The 9,252-nt window shown below is 49.3% G+C and overlaps 2 long non-coding RNA genes across 2 annotated transcripts; both read left to right on the top strand.

The window, feature by feature from the left end:
- On the top strand, positions 4,732-5,243 carry LOC109844204. The gene is made up of 3 exons (XR_002247908.1): positions 4,732-4,873; positions 4,945-5,115; positions 5,212-5,243. It is a non-coding gene; the product is annotated as an uncharacterized LOC109844204 (long non-coding RNA).
- On the top strand, positions 5,293-5,721 carry LOC109844490. Its single transcript, XR_002248043.1, has 4 exons — positions 5,293-5,331; positions 5,399-5,470; positions 5,543-5,614; positions 5,684-5,721. It is a non-coding gene; the product is annotated as an uncharacterized LOC109844490 (long non-coding RNA).

Here is a 9,252-nt window from a genome sequence, read left to right as displayed (position 1 = left end):
TGCCCCGGCCAGGCCGAGACCCCCTAGGGTGTCTCGGCAAGGCCGAGACACCCCTGGGGTGTCTAGGCTTTTCCTAGACACCCCCGGGGTATTTCGACATGCCGGGACTCCGTTTAGGTGTATTTCGTTGGTTTCCCTGTAGATTCTTCGTCCGAACTCGGATTTGAGTGATTCCGGGTGCGCTGGATGCTTGACGAAGAGTTCGATCTGCTCTGGTGATTGGATTATCTGTAGAGTGGTCGAGGCGCGAGGGGCGTTGTCCTTTTTGTGATCAGTGCCGGGTTCCCGATCGGTCCGGGTCTTCGTTGTTCCGAAATCCTATCCGCTCATGTAGCTCGTCGATTCACTTTAGTCGTTCGTCGACATCAATTGAACTCCTGTGGATCGGATGGTGACGTTCATCGTCACTTTCTAACACTGAACCGTCCGTGGAGACCTATAGGCAATTTTCGATGCCTACAGATACCCCCTCCAAAGTGTTCCTGACTCGTTTCTTTTATAGAAGAGGCTGGAATACTTTGGATGTGATTGGTCTAGCCTTCAGTCGGCACTAGGACCTGTAGTTAGCTTCAACTCTTGGCTCCTTCGATTTTCGGTCTATTCGATGCTTTGACGAATAGCCGAAGTTCTTCCGGCGCTGCGTTTATCGCTTGGCCGTCGTCGGAGTCTCGAGTTTGCAGCTGATGAATTGAGTTTGGCTCGTGTCATTGAGTTGACCTTGAACTACCTCCGTCACATTGTGTTGACTTAGGGTTTCGGATCACCGTGTGTTGACTTTTTGTCGCAACGCGTTGACCGGCGTTGACCTAGGGTTACGCGTTGATCTCGTGTCATTGAGTTGACTTTAAACTACCTCCGCCACATTGTGCTGGCTTCGGATTTCGGGTCACCGTGTGTTGACTTTTCGTCGCAACGCGTTGACCGGCGTTGACCTAGGGTTACGCGTTGACCGGCGTTGACCCTTAGGGTTTCGAATCGTCAAACGTTGATTGGTGTGGATTTTCATCCTCGAACGTTGACTTTGGTTGCAACGCGTTGACTGGCGTTGACCTAGGGTTACGCGTTGACCGGCGTTGACCCTTAGGGTTTCGAATCGTCAAACGTTGATTGGTGTGGATTTTCATCCTCGAACGTTGACTTTTGTCGCAACGCGTTGACTGGCGTTGACCTAGGGTTACGCGTTGACCGGCGTTGACCCTTAGGGTTTTGAATGACCATACCTTATTGAGGGTTTTATGTGCAAATGTGGGGCCGAAAAGTTTTGGGGGCTTATTTGCAAAAGTGGCCGAAGAATTGGGGTGGTGTTCATGTAATAGAGGACTGAAGTTTAGGACCTAAATTACATGTTCATTTGGCCACAAGCTTGAGGGGTATTTTAGGCAAGAGGACCAAAAGTTGTTGGAGGGGTTTATTTGCAAAACAGCCCATAAATGTCTTAGAGGGACTTATTTGCAAAAGGCAGTGAACTTATGGCTGAAATCCAATGAGTTTTGACCACGAACTCATGATCAAAATTTTGATAAGGCATGTGGAGCCCAAACCAAGATTTTGTAGAGGGGCTTTTATGCAAAATTGGCTGAATTCTGCAAAAGGGCTCATTTGCAAATTTTAACCAAAATTGTGGGGTACCGGGGTGTTATATGATCGAATGTGACGATCATGACCCGGGTCACGCGTGTCCTTGACCTAGATTTTGGCCTTGAACACAAAGGGTATTTTGGGTATTTCACCAAAATTCACCGTGAAAGATGACAATCATCGTGCACGAAATTTGTAGGTTTAATTAGACTTCAATTATGAAATCCTATTTGTGTATAGGATTTTAATTAAAGTTCTTAATTTCCCTTTTAAATTTCGTATATTCATGTTTTAGATTGTACCTGACTTGCTGCTTTTCGTTGCAGATTTGCAATGTCTCCGCGTCGATCTCGTCCCCGGAGGAGCCGTTCTCGTTCACAGCATAGTGAGGAGGAGGTCCCCACGACATCCTCTCCCGCGGCTTCATTTTTCGGGGGTGAGAATTTATGCAGAGATTTTGTCTTACATCCCTGATTGACCTCTTTGCGGGTCATGAAGGAAGAACCGATACCTCTCTCGCGGAGGGTAAGGTTTCAGACTTGTTTTGCTTAGCCAATTCAAGTCTTCGGATATATTGGGGCGATTTTGTGTTGTCCTACACCTTATAGGTCGGTGTACGTTACCACGTTATTCACGTGATGACGCATGCCGTCCTTCTGGTGTAGGTCACTCAAAATCGTCTCTCCAATTATTCCGTGGATGAGTCTATCATTCTTCTTACGAGATGGATTTTCTGATTCCGCCCTTGTGCTTTATTGCAGTGGAATTTCCCGCGGGTAGCCTTCCTCCTCACGCCAACACCGGATGTAGTCGGGAGGTTTTCTCTTCCGCTACTCTTAGGCAGGCTGTTGGCCCACTTCCTCGGTTCGACGGGGATCGTCCAAATGACTCTTGCCGTTCGATACAGGAAGGAGGGCGCCATTGCTTGCGCCAACTTATCACAGATGCCTCCTTCACCCCTGATTCTACTTCCACTCAGGTTCTAAAGAAGCCGGGTTTTCTATTTGGAGATCATGTCAGGGATCCTGCCACGCTGACTCTTTGTGAGGAGCATTGGTTAACTCTTGACGGTGGAGCCTGTTTGTACATCCCTTCGATTCCACGCCACTATTCTTTCAGTCATTTGAAGGGGCAAGCCGTGGACCGGCAGATGTCTTGGCATCTTACTGAAGATGCTGATCGGGTTCAATGCGGATATGCTACTCACCATAAGACTCCTGGCTCTGAGGGGTATCATGACGTGCGTGGTCTACGACCCGGGATCATGGGTCTTGATACTGCACCCCCAGGCGAGGTGTCAGCTGCTGCTCCGACTGTGAGCAACCGTCTGGCTCTTCTTGGGAGACAGTTACCCCCATCGGAGTACAGATGTTATGGCTGGGCTTCCTCCCTAGCCAAAGGGTGGTGGGCGCGCATGACTGGTTTCGTCTTGGCGCGCTGGGAGAGGGATCTGAAGAGCAGTGGGTTGTATGCACCCATACGAGCTACTATGTACGGCATCCCAGTCAGCTGTCGCCATTTCTTGGCTTTGCTGGAGACTTATGTGCCCGATAGCAACACCTTCCTGACCAGCGGAGGTGAGCTAGGGTTGGCCTTGCACGAGATGCATTATGTTTCGGGTCTTCCGATGGGGGACTGTCCGTATCAGGAGTACTTCCCTACGAACCAGCAGCTGGAGTGTATGAAGAAAGATACTCCGGACATGTATGACACACTCTGGGATCTTACTTGCCACTACTACACTTCCTTGATCCAAACTTCTCCCCAAGCGAGAAGGAAGAGGCAGATCAGCTTGAAGCAGTTTGCCAGCTACTTGTTCCAGAACTTGGAAGGTGATTCCAGTGCGCCCATTCATGAATTAGACGTGATGACTCCTTCGGCCGTTAATGAGTTGTTGGAAAAGGCTGAGGTTCGTTCCTACACTATCGGCAGTGCTGAGGGGGCTTTTCCCGCGGGGACAAAGTTTCGCTCTTTTCTCCGCCGCGCACAGAGGTCTATAGGGTCCCGGGCGCTATTAGCAGGCTACCTTGCCCTTTGGTTGAAGAAGTGTGTCGTCCCGCACCAACCTTCTGACGCTCTACCCATCGAGGTGCTCTTCCCTGCAGTTCAGCTGGCTTATGGGAGAGAGCTTTCCCTGCTCCCAGCAATGGTTGCTAGTATCCATTGCGGGCTCAGGGGTCTGGTTAGCAGTTTTACACATATGGGTTCTGAACCATCAGCTGAGCTGGTTTGCCCAAAGGTTGAGCTCCCTTACGCATATTTGATGGCGTGGCTCGTTCTTCACCGTCCCGACTTGATGTCGGCCCCCAGCGTTGTTGACATCCCTGTCCCCTTCATGCAATTGTTGGAGCAGAGCAGATGGTTTGGGAGCAAATTTAGTGATGTTCAGCGAGAGCTCCGGGTCCGCAAGAGTTGGGAGTTCTTTAAGTGTTTCCCTCACTTTTCAGGTCGCTATGGCGACGTGCTGGTTGATGAGGAGAAACCTAGAAGTGACCGGACCGTTCTTGACGCTGGTTGCTTCCGGTGGTTAGTGAACATCCGTGTAGGCTATCTCGTCCTTCGGGTGAAGAACCAGTGCCACATAGAGCCTTATCTCCCTTGCCGCTTTGCTCGACAATTCGGCTATGACCAACTGTATGTCGGGAATCCGAGCCGCAGCCTGCGGGTTGAGGGAGGATTGATTGATGGCGTTCGAGCGTGGCTATGGACGATGGTGGGCTGTACTGGAGCCCGTTTTGCTCTTCCTTCGTACCGGCGTAAGCCATTGATCACTTTCCTCAGCTGCAAGTGGTTCCTTTCTGCATATGAGTCCATCAGCGCGAGGAGCCTCTCAGAGTTGCAGTCCGAGTATGCGGTCCGGGCTGCTATGATGGCTGGTCGCAGAGCTGAGCTTGCTCAGAAGCGGAGAAAAGGGCATGCCAAATCTCTTGTCTCAGACGAAGAAGAACTTCTCCCTGCGGGTGATGATGACGAGAACTCCGAGGACGAGTATGCGGACGTGGATACCGGCAGAGGGGACTTCGATACTGGTTTGTCCTATCTCTTTTAATTTTCATTTTCCATAAATGACAGCTCTTTTTCATTGAAATGGCTATTGTCATTTTAGGTAGGACAGCCGGTGATCATGAGCCCTCAGCTCCTACACACGTTGAAACGTGTGATAGGCCTGCGCATGTTCGACCCTATGGTCCTCGGAGGGTTGGTGCCCCGAAGAGGAAGAAGACTGCCCATAAGTCCCATGACGGTCAGCGTCCCTGTGGAGTGGACTTAGGGAGCACCGCCGATGGAGGGGGAGGTAACATTCAATTGCTCTTGCTTCAAGGTTGTTTACCTTTTGGGGATTTGTGACCATGTTTTGTGCTTCAGGTTTCTTCGAGGAGGGCGAACTCCCACCGGGTTCGGCGTCCCCTGGCGTTGACAACATGGATTGCTTTGTGCAACAAATGTGCGACGCTTTTCACGATGGGTCTTTGGGCATCGACCTTAACATCGATCTTGAGCAGATAAATAATGTTGAGCCCACAATCCCTTATTCAGGTATATCCGCATCCAATGTCATTTTCCTTATGTAAGGTGAAGGAAGATTTCTCGTTTGAGCTTTCCTCATCCTTCAACATTTGGGTTACCCTGCAGATGTTGCGATGGAGGGGCCAAGCTTCTCGAAGCCGGATGCCGGCTTATTAGCTGACATGCTGGCTGAGCAGACTTCCAGAGGGACCGAGAGACCATTCTTCGGGAACGATTCATCTACCGGTATATATCTGATTTTCTCCCTCTTGCCCGATATTTCATATGACTAATGAATGATTGATTATCGCAGCGTCTACCATTGGAGTTAGCCCGGTATCTATCCCTGGCATATCCAGTTTGCCTCAGAGCGACGGGCTTGCAGGTATGTATACGATTCAGGGATATTGTACTTTCCTATGTTTATCTGTCTTTTGACTAATGAGTGCAATCATAGGACCAGCCGCTAGGACTGATTCTCATATGACTCCTGGCATCCCTCAAATGCCCGCGGATAATGGATCTACAGGTATGCAGATCCCAATTCTTCTTATTCGTCTAAATTTTCATTTTGACTAATAAGAGAGTGTCATCATAGGACCAGCAGCTTGGGCCGATACTCTTATGACTCTTGGCATTCCGGCTGCATCTGAGGACATGGGGATTGCAGGTATTCATACGACCTTCTTATCCCGATTCTCCTTATTTGTCCAAATTTCCATTTGGTTAACATAGGAATGTCACTGTAGGACCAGGCGTTCAGCCTGATACTGCTACAGTCCCCGGGGTTGAAAGTCTTCATAGCAGTGGTGCCTCCCCGTCTTTGCCGAGTGGTGCGAGCAATGCGCCTGCAGGGGCTGATGTACCCTCTTCTGCTGCTGTCTCAGAGCCTGTCGGATCTCAACCCGAGGGGACGTCTGTTGGTGTCGGTATGTTCAGAACTTGCCTTTTGACTTTCCTTTTCATATTCGATAGTTCACTGAGCTTCCAAGTTGTTGCTTGTAGGATCTCGATCTTCTTTGCACGAGCGTGTCCGTAGCCTTTTGGCCGATACTGATCCTGACGGAGAGGCTTTCCGTACGGACCTCAGCTTCTTCACCGCCTGGTATAATGGCTTGATCGAGAAGCTTCTCCACCGAGGAGGCGGCTTCGATCAGTTCCGGCGTTCCTTCTCTCGCCACATGACGATGATGAGGGAAGAAGGATACCCGGAACTGGCTGATTCCTTCACTGCTGATTTCGCTGCCCTGGAGTCAGAGATACGAGAGTTGAAGGAACTGGAGGTTACCGGGGCTTCTTCTTTCGTATCCTCTGAGTTAGAGCATAGGATGGAGCAGTGGCGTGAACTGAGATCTTCCGTCGGGCGTGAGCTTCAGTCACGCGAGAGCTCCCTTGCGCATCTAATGGCTAACATGGCGAGGATGGATAGGGAGAAAGCTGAGTTACTCCGTTCCTTGGACTCGAATCGCGAGGAAGCGACTAGGTTGAAGGAGGCCTTGAAGCGTGCCGAGGAATCCGCCGTTCTTATCGCAGATGACTTGATCGGACTAGAGCGTTCTCGTGACCGGGTACTCGAGGAGTTCGGATCCACTCAGGAGGGATTGATGAAGTTGAAGAGTGAAGCTGCGGAGATCTTGAGCTGTTCTGAGGAATCTGCCCGAGCAGATCTGCAGGTGGGACTTGAGCAGAGTTATGCAGATAGACTTTTTAGCTTAAAGTCTCATATTCTTAGCCGTCAGTTGCCTTCGGGCTAATGAGCTCTTTGTTGTATGCTTTTGACTTGACCTATTAATAGAAACTCCGCATTTGCTTCTTTCTTGTGATTTGTCTGTATTTCTTCTGAATGACAGATTTTATGGGATTTTTGGCAAACCCCCAGCCATCAACGGGTTTGATGTGCCTTTACCGATTACCGTTTGAATCGGGCTAGCATGCGGATTGTCGAAATCCGTTCCGCATGTAACGTTGTGCTAAGAAAATTGCTTTTCTTAGACTTGATGCTATGACTTTGAATACATAGACTTCGTCTTTCTTACGGGAATAGACTACCCGGCAACGCGTGTTAGGCGTTGACTTTGGGGTTTTTGGCAAACCCCCAGCCTTCAACGGGTTTGATGTGCCTTTACCGATTACCGTTTGAATCGGGCTAGCATGCGGATTGTCGAAATCCGTTCCGCATGTAACGTTGTGCTAAAGGAATGAACTCCCTTAGACTTAATGCTACGACTTTGAATACGTAGACTTTGCCCTTGTTACGGGAATAGGCTACCCGGCAACACGTGTTAGGTGTTGACTTATCCCTACTTAGGATTCGGGATAAAATTCCCCATGCACCAAGTGCGCGGATTGGAAGTTGAAAGTTGTGTCAAAATAGGAGAGGAAGAATTTTATATTCTATCTCCCGGTGCTAAAGAGGAAGAATTTTATATTCTATCTTCAGCTGGAAAAGAAACTCGAGGTGGGATTCTCCACCCCCAGTATCTGGAAGGATGAACTGGGAGTGGGATCTCCACTCCGAGCATCGGAAAGGTCCGAGGAGAGGAAGAATTTTATATTCTATCTCCCGGTGCTAAAGAGGAAGAATTTTATATTCTATCTTCAGCTGGAAAAGAAACTCGAGGTGGGATTCTCCACCCCCAGACTCCGGAATGATGAACTGGGAGTGGGATCTCCACTCCGAGCATCGGAATGATGAACTGGGAGTGGGATCTCCACTCCGAGCATCGGAAAGGTCCGAGGAGAGGAAGAATTTTATATTCTATCTTCAGGTGCAGAATTTTATATTCTATCTCCCGGTGCTGGAGAGGAAGAATTTTATATTCTATCTTCAGCTGGAAAAGAAACTCGAGGTGGGATTCTCCACCCCCAGTATCTGGAAGGATGAACTGGGAGTGGGATCTCCACTCCGAGCATCCGGGATGATGAACTGGGAGTGGGATCTCCACTCCGAGCATCCGGGATGATGAACTGGGAGTGGGATCTCCACTCCGAGCATCGGAAAGGTCCGAGGAGAGGAAGAATTTTATATTCTATCTCCCGGTGCTGAAGAGGAAGAATTTTATATTCTATCTACAGCTGGAAAGGAAACTCGAGGTGGGATCCCCACCCCCAGACTCCGGAATGATGAACTGGGAGTGGGATCTCCACTCCGAGCATCCGGAATGATGAACTGGGAGTGGGATCTCCACTCCGAGCATCCGGAATGATGAACTGGGAGTGGGATCTCCACTCCGAGCATCCGGAATGATGAACTGGGAGTGGGATCTCCACTCCGAGCATCCGGAATGATGAACTGGGAGTGGGATCTCCACTCCGAGCATCCGGAATGATGAACTGGGAGTGGGATCTCCACTCCGAGCATCGGAAAGGTCCGAGGAGAGGAAGAATTTTATATTCTATCTCCCGGTGCTGAAGAGGAAGAATTTTATATTCTATCTACAGCTGGAAAGGAAACTCGAGGTGGGATCCCCACCCCCAGAATCCGGAAGGATGAACTGGGAGTGGGATCTCCACTCCGAGCATCCGGAATGATGAACTGGGAGTGGGATCTCCACTCCGAGCATCGGAAAGGTCCGAGGAGAGGAAGAATTTTATATTCTATCTCCCGGTGCTGAAGAGGAAGAATTTTATATTCTATCTTCAGCTGGAAAGGAAACTCGAGGTGGGATCTCCACCCCCAGAATCCTGCAGGATGAAACTAAGAGTGGGATCTCCACTCCGAGAATCGGAAAGGTCTGAATGACACTACCTTTTATAGGATTGGTCATCTGAACCCAAAGAACCCCTCATTCATTGAGGTGAAGACCCAATTTCAACCCTAACTTTTATAGGTTTGGTGGAAAAAAGGGACAAAGGTGGATTTTCGTTTATCGAAAAGGAGCGACTTGACATTAGTCTTGACTAAGCGAGATCGGAAACAATCCTAACTTTTATAGGTTTGACTGTTCCAAGTGGACCTCTCGTTCATGGAAGGAATCGAGAGGGGATTTTGGCTTTGGCCCTAACTTTTATAGGTTTGACCAGAAAGCAAAGAAAGTGGAATACGGGTAGCAAAGAAAGTGCCAACTCGTATTACCACTCAAAGGGAAACTTCAATGCTAGGTGATTCTGACCTAACATGCTGAGTCTGAGAAATGCCAATGACTGGCAGTTGGAAATGTTGGTGAA

The sequence above is a fragment of the Asparagus officinalis genome, chromosome 6 (genome assembly GCF_001876935.1).
Source record: "Asparagus officinalis chromosome 6, Aspof.V1, whole genome shotgun sequence".
NCBI lineage: Eukaryota > Viridiplantae > Streptophyta > Magnoliopsida > Asparagales > Asparagaceae > Asparagus > Asparagus officinalis.
Note: the sequence above shows the minus strand (reverse complement) of the source record. Positions and strands in the feature narration are given on the sequence as shown.